General features: G+C 36.1%; 1 protein-coding gene and 1 pseudogene across 9 annotated transcripts in view; one reads left to right on the top strand and one right to left on the bottom strand.

The window, feature by feature from the left end:
- The window catches only part of LOC105476071 (vacuolar protein sorting 13 homolog B), an 859,286-nt gene that overhangs the window by 634,897 nt on the left and 201,845 nt on the right, over window positions 1-22,544 (bottom strand). The window lies entirely within an intron of this gene.
- Window positions 5,662-6,856, top strand: LOC112425624 (insulin-like growth factor 2 mRNA-binding protein 2 pseudogene; annotated as a pseudogene).

Raw genomic sequence — 22,544 nt, forward strand, 5'->3', positions numbered from 1 at the left:
AACAAAGTAAATGTCTAAGCTTTGTATTTTTTATAAGCAGCATATAATCAAGAAATAACCAAGATTAAAAAGAAAGTTATCCCCTACAAAGTCAGTTAGGGATATATACTATATTTCAACATTTTTTAAATTGTCTATTCTTTAAAAACCAAACAGTTTACTAGAAAGATAAAGATATACCTAACTATTACAAATGAGGCATTAGTGGAATACCAGAAATACCAAAGTGAAATGATAGTAATATTGTTGATGTTTCTTTTTGCACAGACTGTAATAAACAAACCCACATGTAACACAGTTTGCTCAGCAAAGTAGGGTACCCAGATGATAAGAATAAAGTAATCTGAATGATTTTGTGAATTCTAGGTGAAATGTCATGCATTCAATAAGCAACATTTAATTCAATGTACTTAAGATTACTCTAAATTTATGACAGAATTGGATATAACCTGTTGAGAACCTCAGATTTACATAGAATGTGTCAGCCACACCACTCAATGGCCAGGAGAATAAGGGTCAGTTGTTAGTATCTGAATTACATATTACTGACATACACATTATTTTCCAATTTGTTATCACATTGGAATGTGATAACATTGGGATGTTCATTAAAGGTCAAATGTAAGAGCCTCACCAACAAAAACAGGACTGGCCTAAGAACCTGCATTTTAGCATGAACCAAAGTGATTCTTACTCAGGTGAAAGTCTGAGATATTGTCTTATGTAATTCAGGTAAGCCAAATAAATACCTTCCTCTCTCAGTAGATTTTTGGAGAGGGGGAAAAGATGTTTTTCCTTTCCCTTGTAAGATTCTAAATATAAGTTTTACCATATAACATATAAATAAATAAGAAATTTATTTTTAGATATATCACTAGAATGATAATCTAGTCTTATCATTCACTAGATAATAATTATAGGGAAGCAAAATGCCACCAGTTGGCATATTACACATTTTGCAAATAATGCTACTTATTTTCCAAGACCCAGTTATTCTGTTAGTGCTTAAAAACAATTGTTTTAGCTTTTTTATTATGAATTGAAATAAGATAAACTAGCCAGTAACTGTCAGTATTAACATGAAGCATCTGTACATTTCAGACTTTTTTAGAATTTTCATATAAAGTTAATTTCTCATAAGTTTTTTTCAATATAAATTTTATTATAGTCTAACATCCTTTAACTTATTTTTTATTCTACAAAGCAATGCCAAAATACACTGGAGGAAAAGTTCTTACCAAAATTTATTCTATTTTTATCAGCACCTCGGTCCAGACTAACTCATCCTACACAGCTGAGCTCAAGCATCATCCTTCACCTAAGCTTGCCCCGTGTCCATTAGTTTTCCCCTAAACCCCTGACCCAGGGTGGACTAAGAAGTAATATTTAAATATTTAATAAATGTTTCCTAAATCTAAAAATAGTAAATACTAGAACCAGAATCTTCTCATTCAAAACATATTTATTTTGTGCTTATTAACTAAAGATACTGTCTTTTCACACACACACACACTCTCCCACAAACTCTTACACTAACTTAGAGAAATGTACAATTAATATATGTACTATGACAGTGGAAGTACAGGGCACTTTGAAACTATAAAGGTACCCCTATCCCGGTCTATAGAATTAATATTCAAGGATAAAGAAAAGTAAACCAGAAAAGAGGGTGAGGGTAGAGTAAATTGAAGTACTCCAGGCAATGGAAAAGCATGACCTACAAACCTAAGGAAGGAACTGGAACTGCCTAGAGGCCTATTACAGAAGCTTACTGGTAGTACTGCCTATAGGAAGTAGGATGAGAGCAGCAAGACCTGAAATTGAAGAATTGAAGGCCATCAAGAGTTTCAGAAGGAGTTTGCCATTCTTAAAAAAAAAAAAAAAAAAAAAAAAAAAATTGCATAATGCAGGTCAGGTAACAAATACTTTCTTTTTTTGTATGAATTTTTTAAAATTTATTTTACTTTATTTCAATAATTTTGGGGGAACAGGTGATTCCTGTTCCACCCTCTCAACTAATTCTATATCCCTGTGGTATAGCCTATTATCCAAAAACATTCATGACTTTTTCTGTTTCAGTCATTAATTTTATTAAATATTTATTTATTCATTTCTTATTTTTCACTGACAATGTATTTACATGGCCTGTTTTCCTTTTCACTGAAACATTTTCCTTGCCTCCACTTTACATTAGCCTGGTTGCTTACCCCAACATTTGGACAAAAACCCTCAACTATTACCCTTGCATTGTCAATGTATTGAAAGATAACAGTGATAATATGTTAAAGAGATATAATCCTCTATTTTTATAGTAATTTTTGCATTTTTAATCAAGTAATCCAAAAAGTACCTGTAAAAGCAAACACAAAATACTTGGGGGAAAATACCATCAGGCATCTCATTTACTTCAAAAGTTAAGGTGTTGTATTATTCCATTTTCACACTGCTGATAAAGACTGAACAATTTACAAAAGAAAGAAGTTTAATTGGACTTACAGTTCCATGTGCCTTGGGAAGCCTCACAATCATGGGGGAAGGCAAGGAGGAGCAAGTAACATCTTACATGGATGGTGGCAGGTAAAAAATGAGAGCTTGTGAAGGGGAACGCCTCTTTTTAAAACCATCAGATCTTGTAAGACTTATTCACTATCATGAGAACAGCACAGGAAAGACTTTCCACCAGGTCCCTCCCACGACACGTGGGAATTCAAGATGAGATCTGGGTGGGGACACTGCTAAACCATATCAGATGTGGTTACAGAACTGGAATTTTTGAAACTACTTTTTATCTAAGATAACTACCATAGCATTATCAAATGTAAGAAATCTCAGAACACTATACATATCACATAAGCAATGCCTCTTTTTTCTCCATTCTCCACTTGCCTTTTTAAAAACATCCAGGTGATTTTATAGGGTGAATGTAATAGGACATGAAGATCATTGCTGTCTGTAGTTGGAAACGTATCATTCAAATTTATCTGTTCTCTGCTTCAGGAAACATCATTTAAAAGCTACTTGGTAAAACCATTACAGTTTCAAACTTTAAAGTCATTAAGAACAGAGTTTAGAGATTACATCAAATTAAAATCAGCAAGTCAGGCACGGTGGTTCATGCCTATAATCCTAGCACTTTGGGAGGCCAAGGCAGGTGGATCACTTGAGGCCAGGAGTTCAAGACCAACCTGGCCAATATGGCCAAACCCTGTCTCTACTAAAAATACAAAAATTAGCCAGGTGTGGTGGCACACACCTGTAATCCTAGCTACTCAGGAGACTGAGGCAGAGGCAGGAGAACCGCTTGAACCTAGGAATCTGAGGTTGCAGTGAGCCAAGATCGTGCCACTGCACTCCAGCCTGGGCAGCAGAGCAAGATTCTGTCTTTAAAAAAAAAAAAAAAAATGACATCAACAAATGGACTAGATGTTACACCTATCATTAAAGCAAAATCCTTCAGAACTGTTTTCCAGACCTTATATAATGCCTCTACAACACAACTGACCAATGACCGTAGATGGAAAACAGTAGTGCTTTGAAGCATCAGCCAGTAAATGCCACCATGGTTTACCATGAGTGAGATGCACAACATATTAAACCACAGTTAATTAAATCAAACCAGTTCTTGCATTGTTACAATACATCCTATATTACTTATTTGGATACTACGCAGCTGTTTTTAAACTTTAAGATCTCCACACCCATCTCCAGTACACACTATTCTATTTTCATTGATTGACAAAGAAATAAATAAGTGGTTACCATTGTTTTCTACTGTAGAGGGGAAAAAAGCACATTTTTGTTTTATGTCTCTATTATCTCTAATTCACAGTAAGTGGTTCTAATAACTATCTCATGAAAGAACTGAAGGAAAATGAAATAACACTGAAAAAAAATTTTTTTTTTTGAGACGGAGTCTCCTCGCTCTGTTGCCCAGGCTGGAGTGCAGTGGTGCATCTCAGCTCACTGCAAGCTCCGCCTCTCGGGTTCACGCCATTCTCCTGCCTCAGCCTTCCAAGTAGCTGGGACTACAGGTGCCTGCCACCACGCCCGGCTAATATTTTTTGTATTTTTAGTAGGGACGGGGTTTCACCATGTTAGCCAGGATGGTCTCGATCTCCTGACTTCATGATCTGCCCGCCTCGGCCTCCCAAAGTACTGGGATTACAGGCGGAAATTTTTTATATGGTAGTACTTATTTGTGTAAATTATGTTGAAAAGTACTTCAGTGGATTTAATGTAATGCATCACTTAGTTAAGAAGAAAATAATTGGCAATTCCTCTATGTTGAAACATAAAAACTTGTTTAAATTTTATATATAATATGCAGCCTACTAAATTATTAGTTAAAATAGAAACTAGCCTCTAAAAAAATTAAGGCTGAAAACACAGGATTTTGCTATTAAAAATACTTTCCTCTAAACTTACACAACATTCTGTATAATTTGGGTAAATTAATAAACATGATAGGCACACAGAAGAAAAGAAAAGGTATAGATTTTACTACATTCCATATTGTTAAAATACAGCACACTACTAAGCTGTGGCAAAAGCCAAATATCATCATTACAGAATGACTTTTTGGAATACAAAGATAAATGTAGAATCTAATTTAAAATAAATTTTCAAGGTAAGTTTCTATTAAGCATATTAAGAGTTGATTTTTAATATGACAGCATGGTACTCAATTTCTCACCTGCTGTCAGCTGCTACATTATTACTATAGTCTCTACACATCTGTAGTGACAAAGAAGGTGTTCAATTTCAGCTGAAATAGATGCGGGAGCAAGACTTTTTTGGTACCATTGAAGATGCTGATACTTCTAGCAACTTACTACATTTTCTTTCCTCTATACCAACAATTCGTTAATTAAAAATCTACACAGAAATGTTTGTAAAGCACTCTTGTAAAAGTCTGTTATTTTAGGATTACTGAGAAAGTAAGGTGTGTTCTAGATGACCTAATTTTTCTCTAACACTTTCTTCTTTTCATACTCTTCATATTTTTTCATCATTATATTTGAGTCAAGGATTATTTTCTTGGATACTATTAATCATTTTATTCTCCTTCCTGGAACATTCTATTTCTCCCTTTAATTCAATCTTATAAATGTGAATAAATCCCAAATAGGGCATTATTTTGGGAGACTTGTTGCAATTAAATAGAAAATGTATATAGTTTAAATGTTTTATTAATGCTTGTACATTAAACAATTTTATAAATTATACAAATAATCGATATAATGCAACCTCTACTAATGTGTTATTTTTATTTAAATGTTTATGAACATTTTGACTTAGAAAAATTACAAAGACTTTCATAAAGTTAATAATGTACTAGGAACTCGCGCACGCGCACTACCCAACTCTAGCCAGCACAAGACTCTGCTCCCAGCCTGGCCGAACCCGGCCTCGCAGGAGCCCCTTCCCAACCGACTTGTGGAGTGGGCGCGGGGCGGCGGCAAGGCCAAGGTAAAGTGGAATTGCATGGGAAAATCATGGTTGATTACTCAGTCTCTAAAAAGGTAAGGAACAGGAAAATTCAGATTTGAAACATACCTCCTCACCTTCGGTGGGAGGTGTTGGATGCACTTTTGGCTCAATACGGGACAGTGGAGAATGTGGAACAAGTCAACACAGACACAGAAACTGCTGATGTCAACGTCACATATGCAACAAGAGAAGCAGCAAAATAGCCATGAAGAAGCTAAGTGGGCATCAGATTGAGAACTACTCCTTCAAGAATTCCTATACCCTGGATGAAGAGGTGAGCTCCCCTTCACCCCCTCAGCGAGCCCAGGGTGGGGACCACTCTTCCCAGAAGCAAGGCCATGCCCTGGAGACTCTTCTCAGGCCAGACAGATTTCCTGCTGCAGATCCCACCCCCAGTTTTTTGGTGCCATGATTGGAAAGGAGGGCTTGACCAAAATGAACATCACTAAGTAGACCCAGTCCCAGCTAGACATCTACAGAAAAGAGAACTCTGGAGCTGAAGAGAAGCCTGTCACCATTCATGCCACCCCAGAGGGGACTTCTGAAGCATGTCACAGCCACACAATTCTTGAAATCATGCAGAAAGAGGCAGATGAGACCAAACCAGCCGAAGAGATTCCTCTGAAAATCATGGCCCACAATGGGCTGGTTGGAAGACTGATTGCAAAAGAAGGCAGAAATGTTTAGAAAATTGAACATGAAACAGGGACCAAGATAACAATCTCCTCCTTGCAGGATTTGAGCATATACAACCCAGAAAGAACCATCACCGTGAAGGGCACAGTAGAGGCCTGTGCCAGTGCTGAGATAGAGATTATGAAGAAGCTGCGTGAGGCCTTTGAAAATGATATGCTGGCTGTTAATACCCACTCCGGATACTTCTCCAGCCTGTACCCTCATCACCAGTTTGACCCATTCCCGCATCATCACTCTCCAAGCAGGAGATTGTGAATCTCTTCATCCTAACCCAGGCTGTGGGTACCATCATCGGGAAGAAAGGGGCACACATCAAACAGCTGCCAAGATTCGCCGGAGCCTCCATCAAGGCCCAGGGACGGATCTTCGGGAAACTGAAAGAAGAAAATTCTTTAACCCCAAAGGAGTGAAGCTGGAAGCCCATATCAGAGTGCCCTCTCCCACAGCTGGCCAGGTGACTGGCAAAGGTAGCAAGACCGTGAATGAACCACAGAACTTAACCAGTGCAGAAGTCATTGTGCCTCACGAAAATGAGGAAGTGATCGTCAGAATTATCGGGCACTTCTTTGCTAGCCAGACTGCACAGCACAAGATCAGGGAAACTGTACAACAGGTGAAACAGCAGGAGTAGAAATACCCTCAGGGAGTCGCCTCACAGCGCAGCAAGTGAGGCCTCCCACAGGCACCAGCAAAACAATAGATGAATGGAGGCCTTCTGACACCTGACAAAATGAGACCAAACACAGCCAGCCAGATACGGAGCAAAGTGAAGACCATCTGAGGAATGGAAGTCTGCGAAGGGGGCCGGGGACTCTGTAGAGGCCCTGAGAATCCCAGGGGCCAAGAAGGGGTGGGGAAGGTCAGCCAGGTTTGCCAGAACCTCCAGGCCCTGCCTCCTGCCTCCCAGGGCTTCTGCAGGCTTCAGCAATCCACTTCACCATCCACTCAGATCTCTCCTTAACTCCCACAACGCTATCCCTTTTGGTTGAAGTAACATAGGTGAACTTCAAAGCCAAACAAAATACACACCCTTTTTTGTGGCAAATCTCTGTATGTGTGTACATATTAGTAGGGGACATTAAGATATGTGGCCTGTGGGTTACACAGGGTGCCTGCAGCGGTAATATATTTGAGAAATAATATATTAAATAACTAATTCTAATTTTTAATCAACTACTAATTTTTTTTTTCTTTTTAAAGAGAAAGCAGGCTTTTCTAGACTTTATAGTCTTTCTTTGGGAGGTTCATGGTGTACAGAAGAGCTTAGAGGCCACCCACACAAAATCCACCCAGGGGGAAATCTCGTCAGAAGGACACTCACAGCAGTTCTGGATCATCTGTGTATGTCAACAGGAGGGATACCGTCTCCTTGAAGAGGAAACTGTGTCACTCCTTATGCCTGTCTAGCTTATACATCCATTTCTCTTTGCTTCACGGGTTTTAAACTGGTTTTTTGCATACTGCTATATAATTCTCTCTCTCTCTGTTTATCTCTCCCCACCCTCCCCTCCCCTACTTCTCCATCTCCATTCTTTTGAATTCCCTCATCCCTTCATCTCAATCCCCTATCTACGCACCCCCCGCCCCACCCCCCCACAGGAAAGCGTATCTGAGTATCCCATCACACAAAAGCAACAAAAAGAACAAGAGTCAATAGTACTTGTCCTAGCATTTTGGAAGAGGAAAACAGGAACCCATCAAACCAACCAATTAACCAAACAAAGAAAAAAATTCCACAATGAAAGAATGTATTCTGTCTTTTCGCATTTTGGTGTATAAGCCATCAGTATGGAGCAAAATACGTTCTTTCTTTAAAAAAAAAAATGTGGAGGAAAGTAGCAATTTATACAAGGTTGTTGGCCCAGGGCATTAAATTTACAGATTTTTTAAATGAGAAAAACACACAGAAAAACCTACCTCAGGTGTTTTTTACCTCAGCACCTTTGCTCTTGTGTTTCCCTTAAAGATTTTGTAAAACTGATAGTTGGAGCATTTTTTTAGTTTTTTAATAAAAATTAGTTGAAAAAAAATGAAGGTGACCGTCCAACTGTGCAACAACTGTTCTGAATTATCTTCTGCTAGCCAAGAACCTATATGGCCTTCTTTTAGACAAACCTTGAAAACATTTATTTAAAAAAAAAAAAAAAGAAAAGATGACAAAGAAAAACAGAGAGAGAATATCGGAGATGCCCTAAATTTTAATAGGGTATGTGCCATTAGGGCTTTCTGTACTAAACGATGAACATGTACTGGTTTATGTGAACAAGCCATTACACCACCAGACTGCAATGCCAGTTTCCTCTACTGTAAATAGTGTTCTGTGACAAAGAAAACAAAAAAAAAAGAAATATATCCAGCTAACAAGAAAAAAAAATGTACTAGGTTAGTATTTGTGTTAACTGTCAATCTCCTGACCTAATCATTGAACTTGTGAAATCATGATTTCTATACATGAAACTAACAGCTCTACAATTATTGACAATTATAGTATTTTACTCTGGTGATAAACATTTATACTTTAACTTATTGACAGAACTTTAACACATAAAGCCTATGAGCATATGTTCATTGTCTGTTACATTTAGAATGCTTACCTGTAATTAAAAATAAACACTGAAACATTAACAAAAAGTCTAAATGACATGCCTCATTTATCAAAGTAATGTTAGGCTACTAAATATAATGGTAAGCATTTTCACACACAAATTCAGGAATGCCAGAAATGACACTGAAGTGACAATTCTGCTATTCAACTTCCCAAAGGCCAAGGCTAAAGCTGAAACCAGAGTAGATTTCAGATGAATGCCCAACTTGAATCTGCATTTCTAGTATCCCTAATAAAGTAATAATCCCATTAAAAGTAACAGTAAAACTGTAACAATTTCCATTTATAGAACAGTCATGGTATACCAGACATTCTATATTATTTCACTTACTTCTCACTATACTCCTATAAGGCAAGTACTACCAGTGTTCATCATTCTACAGAGGAGGAAACTGATTTTTAAAGACGTAAAGATACTTCCCTAAATCATATGGTTAACAAATGGTGTGGCCAAGGTTCAAACTTGGGCATTGAGCAGACATTTCTTAGAACTGCAATCTAGTTTTCATACACAATTACAAGTCTTAAATAAGAATCAACATGAGTAAAATAACTTTCAATTAGGCAAGTCAGTATTTTGGAGGGGAACGAGATCTAAAACTTCCTGTGGGAGGAGGACTTCTGACCTCAAGGAAAATACAAGCAGTTCTAGAAGGCAGCACTGTGCAGGTCCTTGCTATGTGCAGGAAACCTGGGAGCTTTCAACAATGCCTTTACTACAACAGAGAGTCGTATGGATCGAGTGAGGGACTAAACTTTAACGACTCAAGATATTCACATGAAGAGCTTAAAATGCCTAAATAAAATTCCTACACAAGCATTTATTTACTTTTTTCAGAGCTAAGAATAGGCAAAAAATACAAACATGTATCATAAGTTCTATTTACTCAACTAAAAACTAAAATTAATATGGCTCTTACAATTCAGTAATAGTTACTTAGAAGCAAAATAACTGGTTAATGAGTTACTACAGAAACACAGAAAATGGGAAAAATAAACTCTAATAATGTAATTAATGTGTGTTTTCTGCAGATGTTACACAATTACTGGTGATATGAAAGAATTATCCAAGTGACAACATTGTGTGTCTTAAGTGAGAAGTGAATATATATTTGCATTATGCCTACTGAATGTGGAAACAGGTAAGCAGGAGTAAATTTCCTAAACCATAAGTCAAATTGTATCACTCCTTTGGTTAAAACCCTCCAACGACCTCCCAATGCTATTTGAACAAAATCCAAAATTCTTACTGTGGCTTGCAAGGCTTTAGAATATGACATCTACCAAACTCTCTGACCTCGTTTCCCTGCACTCTTTTTTTTTAATCTCAGAATTCTCTAACCAAAGTGGCCTTCTATCTCTCCTTTAAGCCAAGGTTTTGCCCATAACAAGTCCTTTATATCAGATTTTCGGTTTGCTTAGAAAATTCTTCTTCCATACCTTTGCTCTACATGAGAACAGGGACATGTCTGTTTTGTTCATATCACCCATGCCCAGTCCTAACCCTAGCACATAGTGTCAAACTATTAACACTGACTGAATCAATCAATCAATCAATCAATCCATGAATAATTAGTATCATACCAAAGTCCACCCCCACCTTCAACTATGAACACATTGCCTGGCTACAAGGAGCATGATTAGTTGACAGTCTTCAGCTGTTAGCTTTTATAAAGTTGACTTCAGCTTTTCAGCCAAGAGCATTCTCCTCATGGAGAAGCCCAGAGCCAATGCCTGAATAATGGTGGTAGAAGGTCCTAGTCATTTCCACTAATGCAGGAATATTACAACAACCTTTGCTCCAGAGGTCCCTAATGGGTTGCCCAGAGACTTTGCAAAATCAGCTTCACAATGTGATGACTCTTTCCATCCAATCTTATTCCCAACCTTTTTTTTTTCACAGGTGTTGCTCACTAGTATGCAGTTTGCAGTCCTAATTCCATCTCAGGGTCAGCTTTCTGGAGAACCTAACCAGCCCTGTTTCCATTTCAAAAATCACTCCTTATACCTACAAATAACATGTCATTTTTAACAGTGCACAGAAGATTCATTTTATATGAAACATGTGATGAATGAGCTTACTACCACCCTCATCCTCCACTAACATTTACACACACACACACACACACACACACACACACACACACACACCCCCTAACCACAAAATGTCAACTCTTCCCTCAAGCCTTCAAATATAATCATCTGCTCTTTTCTTATGGCTTCCTTTTGAACATCCAGCAGTACTTACCACACACTATTATAATTATGTGCTTATATGTCTGTTTCCCTATTAAAGATGGAGCTCCTGCAATCTGTACCTTCTTCACATTAAAAACCCCAGTGCCTTATAATGTACCTGGTACAAGTAGGATGTTCCATCAATTTCTTGATGAAGAAAGGAAACAAACTAAAAGTGAGGTTTAAAAAAAAAAAAAAAAAAAAAAAAACACTTTAAAACTATATAGATTACATATATTTTATCTGTGAGACTGGATAACTACGGCCAGCAAATTCAAGCCCCAAACATCCACATTCTAAAAATAAAATAACTTTATTTTTCCTAGTGAATAAAATTATTTTCGTTTTTGAGATACATTCATTAATGTTAAAACTGAAAGTTTCTAGGCTACCTGAAGGTCTATTCATTTTAAATTTTTTTGGACACTTCCTCACAAGTACATATTAGTTACCAAGGAAAAATGAAACACTGGTTTTTACAACTCATTAAATTTCTTTTCAACTTCATATAACCTGTCAGTTCTCAACTGCACTCTCTAGGGACAAAAACCAAGCCAAACATTCCTAGCACATAAGCACAAAATAAAAGTAATCCATGAAAAACACATACAAAAAATAAAGTGTCTATAAGAAAAGCATTTCACAAATTACAAAATTTTAATTTTGAGAATTGCTAAGCCATTCTATTTTCTTAGAACAGTTAAGCCATTTTATTCTTTTAATTCAGTATGTTAAAATGGGCATTACTCCTCCACCTAGTAATCACAGAATAGATGAACAATTTAGAAATTCAAATATTTGAAAGGAAGGCTAAGCCTCCCATAGGAAATAAAAGTGGAAATGAGTCCAAGAGAGAAAATGGCTTGGTTCCACACCCTTAAAATTGCCTACAGCAATGCATCAAAAAATAAAAATAAGCCCCCTGAGTCTGGGTCAGCAGCATAGTGTTACAACTTAAGCATTGGGTCATCAATGGCAATGGTAGGCTGATTAATGGTTGAGGTAATATATTTACTTACTGTAGTGTGGAACTGTATAACAGTACCACCAACAGTACAAAGAGTTCTTGTGTGGATATCATATACAAAGAAATACTATAACCATCTACTACTTATATTTTAATATGGATATATGAAACAAACCAGAACAGTTTAAGAAGTACACACAAATAAACTATATTATAAATCCTAATCATTCAACTTGTTAAAAAATAAAACTGAACTTCATTCAACAGTCTACTAATTATATTTTCCAAAAAAAGCACCTCATTTTTGCTACTCATTATTAAAATCTGATCCTAATTTTAAAAACCTTCCTAAAATCTAAAAGATAAAAGCAAAAATGTTAATATGGGAAAAGGCAGTTTTTCAAGTAATTGAGCCATTCCCTAAAATATAAAAAACAAAATCTTTTATACTTATGGCATTAATAGGTTAAATATAACATTGATTTTTCTTCATATTTAGCAGGCAGCTCCAATGAGTACAATAAACATGTATGAATTCTATTATGTATGTTAATTTTCAGAGTTCTTGAGAAATCGATGTTGAAAATAACCAAGGAACGACACAGGGAGTGGAAGAATTTTACTATATGTGTTCCCAGTGCCTGGTATAGAGATAAACATACAACAGTGTCTATATATGTTTATTGAATACAAAAATTAATATTAGTTCAAGATCAGGTTTTTCTTAATGATAAAATATTTCTTTTTCTCAGTCATATGTGGGAGCTAAAAAAGTTGATATCACGAAGGTGGACAGTAGAATGATGGATACCAGAGGCTGGGAAAAGTGTGTGGATGAGTTGCAGGAGATGAAGAGAAATGGGTCAATGAGTACAAACATACAGTTAGACAGAAGGTGTAAGTTCTAATATTGATGGCAGAGTAGGGAGGCTAATAGCAATGGTGTATATTTTGAAGTAACTCGAAGAAAGAAACTGAAATGTTCTCAACATATAGAAATGATAAATACTCAAGGTCATGGATACTGCAAATATTCTAACCTGATTATTACCCATTTTATGCATGCAACAAAATATTACATATACCACATAAACATGTAAAATATTATGTATCAGTTTTTAAAAATTTATTTACACAGAGAAGATGCTATCAGTACCAAGAGTCTTGCTTTCTGAAGATTATTATATCTATAACATGTAATTTAGGCAAGATTGATATTAAGAATCATTACCTGAAAGGCAATGCCCAAGAATCATAAGAAGTGTCCCTAATTTTGACCCGATATTTGTGCTCTCAGAAATTTTTGCAGGAAAGTAACTTAAAAATATCAACATGCATGAAGATACAAAATGTTGTATCTAAGAACAATAATAAATCACCTACATTTCAAGTGTTAATGAATTTCTTTAAAAAAAGATGTCAGTGGAATAATATTAAATAATTCAATTTAAAAGTATGTAAGGCATATACTATATAACTGGCACAACATGTTAGATAGCATACTCTGGGAACTTAAAAGAAGTACACCTAAAGCAGTCTGAAGGATCTGAAGCTTCAGCTATGTCTCAATGGAAAATAGGTTAAGCACACAAGAAGAAATGGTTATGACAGTAGGCAAGAGGTTGCAGGAAGATGCAGTAGCATGTGCAACAGCAAGCAGGTATGAGAGGCTATATGTTTTGGCTTGAAGTATACTATAAGTAGTTCAGACCATCCTGGCTAACACAGTGAAACCCCGTCTCTACTAAAAATACAAAAAATTAGCTGGACGTGGTGGCAGGAGCCCGTAGTCCCAGCTACTCGGGAGGCTGAGGCAGGAGAATGGCGTGAACCAGGAGGCAGAGCTTGCAGTGAGCTGTGATGGCGCCACTGCACTCCAGTCTGGGCGACAGAGTGAGACTCCATCAAAGATAGAGGGGAGGGGAGGGGAGGGGGGGGAAGGGAGGGGAGGGGAGGGGAGGGGGGGGAGGGGAGGGGAGGGGAGAGGGAAGGAAAAAGAGGCTTGAGGAAGAAAGTTTCCCACAATGAGTCTAAGAGAAGGTCATGAAATGACCATGTACTAACATGGGAAGAAGTTCCAACTTTATCTTGAGGACAAATGAGAAACCACTGAAGGATACAATCAGAATTCCATTTTAGAAAGATCACTGAGACTGCATTGGAGAGAATGAATTGCAAAGAAAAACAAGAGAGAACTTGGAAAGATACTATTACAACAGTACTATTAGAAACAAAAGCATGGTAACACAAAGTAGAGCCCAGGAAGATTTAGCAGGAAGAAATAACAGAACATTAAAGAGAATCCCTAGGTGTTTTACATAAAACAAGGGGTGAATTGTGATACAATTAGCTATGATTAGAAAATAAGAGTTAAATTTCCTTCTGAATATAGTGAGTGTTAGATGCCTTGGCATATTCAATTAAATTTAACAGTTTCAGGAAGATGTTCTGGGCTACAGCATTAAATGAAGCAGTTGTCAGCGAATAGGTTGTAGCTGTAGCAACATAGGAGAAAGAGACTACTCAGTGTACTCTCTTAAGACCAACAATAAAAAGACAAAGGAGAAGAGCCCACAAACCAGAAGAGAGTTCTACGTATATCAAATACAGAGTCAGGAAGTTAGAACTACAAAACATACACTGGACTCAGCATCAAAGCTAACTGGAGAGGCAGCATGTATATAATTCTAAGTCATTTCTCTGTGACAGAAAAGAGGAAGATAAAATGAGACCTTGGGAGGAACTTTGAATCTAAGGAAATTTTCTATTTGTATGCTTTCCACAATGAGAGAGACAATCAGAGTGGTATGTGACCACCATAAAGAGAAATTTTAAAACATAATGTTATGAAAAGAAGAGCATAACATAAAATAGTAAACACATAATAAATAAAACCATGTAAAAATTTATATATGAAGACATGAGTTGGAAGGGAATGTGAAAAATTAAAAACAGTCATGCCATACTTGTATCTTTTTCCTTTTATGATTTCCTTTAATGTTGTCCTATGCTTTAATAATTTAAAAGTGAGTAAAAAGAAAATAACCACTCAATACATCTCCCCACCAAATCCCATCATATGAATATAATTAATTAGCTATAGTCTTATGATTAATAACTTAATGAAAAATAAACCCATTATTCAATCCTAATTTTCTAATAATCATTTCATCTAATCCAAAAATGTGCATTCCTAAAAATTATCTGGCAAACATCTCAGTACTATAAGATTTCCCATGTCTCACTAAACTTGGAAAATATGAGGTAAATGACATGTTAACTTGAACAATCATAAAAATGCTTAGAAAGTAAAAGGTTCATATAATGAAAAAAAACTTAGAAATGTTTCCATATGTTTCTATGAAGTATTCTTTTCCCACTACATGAACACATTCAAGATTTTATTTTTGGCTTTGTTTCAGAAAAAAAAAAAATCCATCTGCATAGTACAGCACTTACAAGCACATCTCAGTCATGCAACAGTTATGTCACAGCTCATATATCAAATAAAAATCACATTCAAGCCCACACAACCTCACAGACCCAAAGTCTTCCTTTCTATTAAGAGTATTCCTGAGAGACCTCTCATTGCACCTCACTGCTGATGTCACATGACTTTTGTTAGGATGTTAAATTTCGAAGCTAAAATATCAAACAGTTGGGAACACAGTTGTGAATGACCTAAAAAAACAACTTTCACTCATTATAAACTACGAATATTTCCTTTTCACAGAAGCAGGTGCAGAAGTGGTGGAAAAAACTTACTATACTTCACCATATGTTGTTTTTTAAATAAAGTATTATTTCATTATGTGAATGACAATAATGTTCCCTTTAATATTTAGAATAATCTTAATAGATTCTTTGAATGCATCTCTATTCAATTTAATATATACATATATGAAAATGTTTTGTAGATTAGAAATATTTCATTATCTAGAGCAGTTTTTACAAACTTCATGTATTTGTATACCAACTTTATTACTACCCTATCCATGTATCATTTGTACTATTATTTATTAAAGCAGCAGCAGTTATTACATAGGGACTAAGAGGTCAGACACTGTCAGAGTACATGGATTGATATTCCAGCTCTGCCACTTACTAGATTCATAACTAAGGGCAAGAATGTTTACTTCTCTGTTCTCTAATGTCTCATATTCTCATTTGTACAATGGAAATAATACCTACCTCCCAAAACTGTTGTAAGGACTAAATGACACAACAGATAGCAAGTACGTACAAGAGTGCCTCATATATAATAACCACTCAATAATTATTAATAATACTATTAATATTTTTTCTTTAAATTTACTCATTTTACTATTTTTAGGTTACAATAAATTTATATTATAAGCAAACTTTTATTCCACTATTATCTTAAGCAGTAATATTTGAAATCATGTATGTAAATATGTGGGATATATTTTTCCTAATACACACTAAAATAAATAATTTCTAAAATTAAAGTTTCCCACATACTAATTAAAATCGTCTCCTATGTCAGGCTGAGCACGGTGGCTCACACCTGTAATCCCAGCACTTTGGGAGACCAAGACGGGCAGATCACTTGAGGTCAGGAGTTCGACACCAGCCTGGTGAAACCCCGTCTCTACTGAAAATACAAAAAGTAGCTGGTATTAGCCTGGAATCTCAGCTACTTGGGAGGCTGAGGCATGAGAATCACTTGAACCCAGGAGGCAGAGGTTACTGTGAGCCAAGATCACGCCACTGCACTCCAGTCTGGGTGACAGAGTAAGACTCCATCTCAAAAAAATAAAATAAAATAAAATAAAATAAAATAAAATAAACAATATAAAATAAAATAAAATAAATAAAATAATCTCCTATATCAAAGGCGATATATATACCAATAATGAGCACTTTATAATATGTAATGGCCATCTTTTGTATTAGACATTAACAACTATTTGCCTCATGAAGAAAATTGAGGTATATGTTAACAAAGCACCCATATGGACCATTCAAAGGAAACATGTTAGAAAACAAATAATACAATGTCATACAATGAATAACTGTCATCCTGTTTGAGTTTTTAAAATCCACTGGTTTTTCTTTTAATCCACTAAATTTCTTCTAGTTTTAACTCATTCCTTTCTTTTACAGAATTAGAAAACCCTGTTACCCTTCATAAAATCATGAAATAATCCAAGAGAGATTTGATCACTGCTGTTACTATAATTAATAACAGTAGCCACCAATTACCAAGTTAGGCACTGTGATGAATGCAATTTATCACAACCAAAACATGAAAAATGTATTATCCATATTTTACAATGAAGAAATTGTAAATTTCAATAATCTAAGTAAGATGCCTAAGATACCACCAGTAGTAAATACCAATATTGGGGGTGAACTGGGAAGGAAGTTACATGGTGCTAGAATTTAAACCAGAAGATCCTGACTATGCTAGTGGATTAGACAGACCAAAATGTGTTGTCTTTCTAAGTACTCATAGGTTAACTACATCAGTGTTTCACTGATAAAAACATATTTGGTACTCTTCATTCGCAACTACATTTATGGCCTACAGGTCATCCTTCTTAATTGTCCCAGTGATGCCAAATCTTGATTATTTGAGGGGTGAGTCTGAATGTTTGAAATAAATAAATAACCATTCAGAGCCAAGAGCAGTAATAAGTAACACTGGATCCCAATAAATCTTTATATTCTAACACAAGGTATAGTTCTGGATAAATACTCAAAATTGCATTTTGTTTCTATGTCTGCCTCTGAGTCTCTAAAAGAAAAGGAAGTATGTGTATGAAGCTGAGGTACTGGCTGGGCATGGTGGTGCACAGCTGTAGTATCAGCTGCTGGGGAGGCTGGGGCAGGAGCATGGCCTGAGTCCATGAGTTCGAGGTTGCAGTCAGCTATGATGGTTGTGCCCCTGTACTCCAGCCTGGGTGATAGAGTGAGACTCCATTCCTGAATACATAGCTGAGGTACTTATTTCCTTATGTGGCTGCAAAACTGGCCACAAAAAAAAAAAAAAAAAAAAAAAAAAAATTTCAAAGAAGTTTTAAAAATCTGAGAATATGGTGTGTCCACAGACTGAAAAGTATTAGCCAAAAGAATTTAGAAAAGCAACAGTTGTTTAGATGTGTTTTTTCTGTGTAACAGAATAAACTTCAAAGATATATTCTGAGAGAATAGTTATTAAAGCCTCTAACTTTTAAAAAAAGTAACATTTCTCTCCTTGTTTTTCATTTTTCTTCCTCTTCAAATAGCTTATTGGAAACCTGTTAGGTATTTTTAAATCTTTTCTAATGTCAACAATACTGCTCAAAATTCTGATTAGTAAAGAATAAAACTAAGAAGAATTTCTCAGTTCTTCTTGGTGAATCTTCTGATGTACAATCAATCCAAACTCATGTTAGCTCTCTCACCAATGTACTAAGTCATGTTCAAAGTACAGATTCATATTCCCTAGGAGTCTAATATAACCCATGACTCCATAACTTTTCTTGCTTGTGCCAATCAAATCTTTGTTTCTAATTTTATTACCTTTAATCCAAAGTATATTTTAACCTTTTATATTTCCTCTGTGTCTTAGAGAAAACCACTTCATATGAATGACAACAACTCTGACAAATTTGGAAATAACATATAGTTTAATGTGCATACATTTTTCATTCCTTCTTCCATGACATCAACACAGACAAACAGAAATGGGTCTAGGTGAAATACAAATTAATATGTCTTAAATTAACATGCCAAACCATCAGTAATTATACTTGGCCTAAGAGAGTGAGATGTATGTGTTGGGACTCATATTTTGGTCAGTGAATTTAAACTAGCCTAATTTAAACTAGCCTAAACAAAATTTGAGATTTACTGGTAAAACCCAGTGAAGATAAGGGAAAGACAAGGCCTCAGAAACTATCGGAAGCAGAGTCTCAAATCACTCCAAAACTCTGTCTCTTTGTCTCTTCAGATGACGTTAAGCTCTCTGTAGACCTAATTTCTCATCATGGCAGGAAACATAAACAACGACAACCACCAATTCTTACACTTTTTTGGCACTAAAAACAAACATGCCTGATTTTTCTCTGGTTCCAAGTTCAAAACTCTCAGAAAAAAATTCCGATTTGCCCAACACCAGTTTTGTGGACTTTAAACTTACAGATAGACATCACAACTGGCTCGATCTGAATAAGGTGGCTGCCCCTGGTCAAATGAAAACAGCATATTCAAGAACATACCAGGCTTGGCACCCACAAGCTTTTTGAATTTACATGAAAAAGTGGCAGCCACCCTGCTATGGTTTGAATGTTTGTCGCCTCCAAAACTCATATTGAAATTTAATTGTCATTGTGACAGTACAGGAAGATGGGATTTTAAAGAGATGTTTAAGTCATGAGGACTCTGCCCTCATGGATGGACTAATGCCATTATAGCAAGAGTAGGCTTGTTATCACAGAAGTGGACTAGCGCTTCTCACCATTGTGCACGCACACACACTCACTCACTCTCTTTGCCTTTCTGCCGTGTGAGGAGGCAGCAAGAAGGCTCTTGCCAGATGCCAGCATCTCGATATTTGACCTCTCAGCCTCCAGAACTGTGATCCAACAGATTTCCATTCATTATAAATTATCCTGCCTGTGGTATTCTATTATAGAAGCACAAACCATAATAAGACACATCCCTTCGGGAGAAACTTTAACTCTCATTTTGACACTTGAAGTCAAGCTGCAGGACTAATGGGGCCTTTGATACATGAAAATTCCCCAAAATGTCAGAGTCTGATTCACTGATGATTCAACTAAACTGAAACCCAATGGTATACATTGTGCTACTGCTGCTGTTTTATCTTAGCTCCAGCTATTCAGTGGGCATAATGCAGTGAGCAAAATTCAAGGCCATTCTCATAATTTGGCAATTATTCCCCTTGAGGAATCTTGTTATAAATGACTGATTGTTATTGCCAATGGCCTACCTGTTTATGCTGTCACTTGGAAAACTAGAGAGGCAGATTTAAAAACTAAAGCTTAGAGGCCATAAACTATAGAAAAAAACTATTGCTGATCAGATAATCTGGATCACTCATGCTGATGACAGTAGGGGACCATTCCAGGATAAGATCAACTGGAATCAAGGTATTGATCAAACCTGCACCACCCAGATTGTCACAGTTGCTGCCTGGATCCATCACTGTATCACATAGCAACATATTCACCATCATAGACTGGGCAAAAAGCAAAGGACTGTTTCTGATGCAGAGATTACTACCGTATGACAGACTTGTGACTACCAAAATTCAACCAGTTTACATCATAAGAAAAGCCACATTGCATGAGGCATTACCACCCCTTCCCTGTCCAGACTACTCTTGTCAAACTTAACTTCATTCCCACCCACCTCCCATTCATTCTGATCAGTTGACTCCCTCTGCACCACTGTGGCCATAACAATTAAGCTATTACATATCTTCAGTTTTCAAGACCATGTGCCATATGACAATGGCACTTTGAGAATGCCCTTTTATCATAAAGAGCACACAACAGCTAAATAGTGAACAATATTTGATGGATATTCCATGCTCGCTATCTAATCCAGAGACATCAAATATTATCAAACACCAAAACGGCATCCTTATAAATCAACTGAAACACAAAACTCCACCTCCCTTACCCTCTCTTAGTCTACAGTGCTAAGACTGTAAATAAATGTCAATAAATGCATCTGTCATCACAAAGGAATCATCTCCTTTTGGCTACTACCAGGGGTAGTGATCAGAAAAAACAGTGCCGATTATGCAGACCAAGGATCCACAAACTTCTTCTGTAAAGGGCCAGATAGTAAATATTTTAGACTTTGTGGGCTGCATGTGGACTCTCATATTTCTTCTTCTTCCTCCTCTTTTTTCAATCCTCTAACAATGTAAAAAAACATTCTTAGCTTGTAAGCAATACAAGACCAGGCCACTGCAAGCTGCAGTTTGCCGACTCCTGGGATATACTTATTGTGAACCCTCAGGATTCCACTCTGACCATATTTGGATATAATCAAAATCCAACTTTCTCCTAAGAACAATCTCAAGGCAGTCTAACCCACATACCTTTAAGGGAGCAGCTCAGGAAAAACCTAGGAGATTCAAATTTAATTGTGGTCCAGCACTAGATTCTTTTATTGGATTGATATGTTCATGAGTCAGAAATTGGCAGATGTTTTATGCAAAGGGCCAAAATCTTTGTGAGCCATGAAATCTCTATTGCAAGTACTCAAGTCAGCCATTGTGCAAAAGTCACCATAGATAATAAGTAAACAAACTGGCACAAACAGATATGGCCCAAAGCAAGCCTAGCCACTACCAAAAACTAGTAGCTTTCTTTTTCCATACTTTTTTTTGTTCTAGTGACAGCTCTATTTTTATCCTGGAAGGATTTGCCAGGAAAAGGAATCGACTCATGTGTCTTTTATAATGAGGCTTAGTAAGGTTCATATATGCACAGCTCTTCTGTATTTTGAGATTCCAAACTATATTACCAAAAATAAAATACACAAAAATACCCACATATAATATAGCTGGAAAGTATAAACTAGAAACTACACCTTCTCAGTGCTCTTCAAATAAAAAAATACCTACTGAATGCCTACTATGTGAAAAGTCACATGTAGTAAGTCATAAAGCCAGAACTCTGAAAGTACATTATGTCTGAATCACATTTAATACTCTAAATCACATTCTTAGGTACTATCATTATCAGGTAGCAGAATTAAGACTCAAACATGCTGTGCCTGTGTCCTTAACAGTGTTACTTACTGCCTCTGCACCCCAGCTTCCTCATCTGTTAAAAGGGAATGATAATGGTATCTAACAACAGGGCTATTCTAAGGATTAAATGGGTTAATATATATGAAGCCCTTAGAACAGTGCCAAGCACACAACAATCATTTACGTATTAGCAATTATTGTTACTATTATAAATGTTATTAGAGGGAATAAACATGAACATGATCTCTTACAGGTGTTTTGATCATTTACTTACATAATGAAAAAACAGTAAACAGAAAATGAGTAAACAGAAAATAATGAAAAGAGTAAACAGAAAAAAGAGTAAACAGAAAACACAACATTTTTTGCCGCAAAGTAGTAACAGTACAATATGAAAGAAAAGATAATGTGCCATTTTTTAGATAGCTACTTTTTTCTTGATAATAGCCTAAAGTTAAATTCGTAGGACCACATACTAAGGTAAAACATCATCACCTCACTTTCCGAGCAAGTACTCTCTATTAGAAAATGCCATTTAAAATGTTGTACTAACCACATTTAAAAAGTAAAAATAGGTGAAATCAATATTAACGTTTTTACTTATTCAATATATCCAAATACAATTTATTGACTTTAATATGTAATGAAATTAAGATATTTACATTCTTTTTTAAAAAGTATTTGAACCTTGTAAGTATTTTACACTTACTTCTCAATTCAGATTAGCTACATGTAAGTACCCAATAGCTACATGTGACTGGTGGCTACAATACTAGGTAGGGTAATTCTGAGTTATTAAATATATAACT

Source organism: Macaca nemestrina, chromosome 8 (genome assembly GCF_043159975.1).
Source record: "Macaca nemestrina isolate mMacNem1 chromosome 8, mMacNem.hap1, whole genome shotgun sequence".
Taxonomy (NCBI): domain Eukaryota; kingdom Metazoa; phylum Chordata; class Mammalia; order Primates; family Cercopithecidae; genus Macaca; species Macaca nemestrina.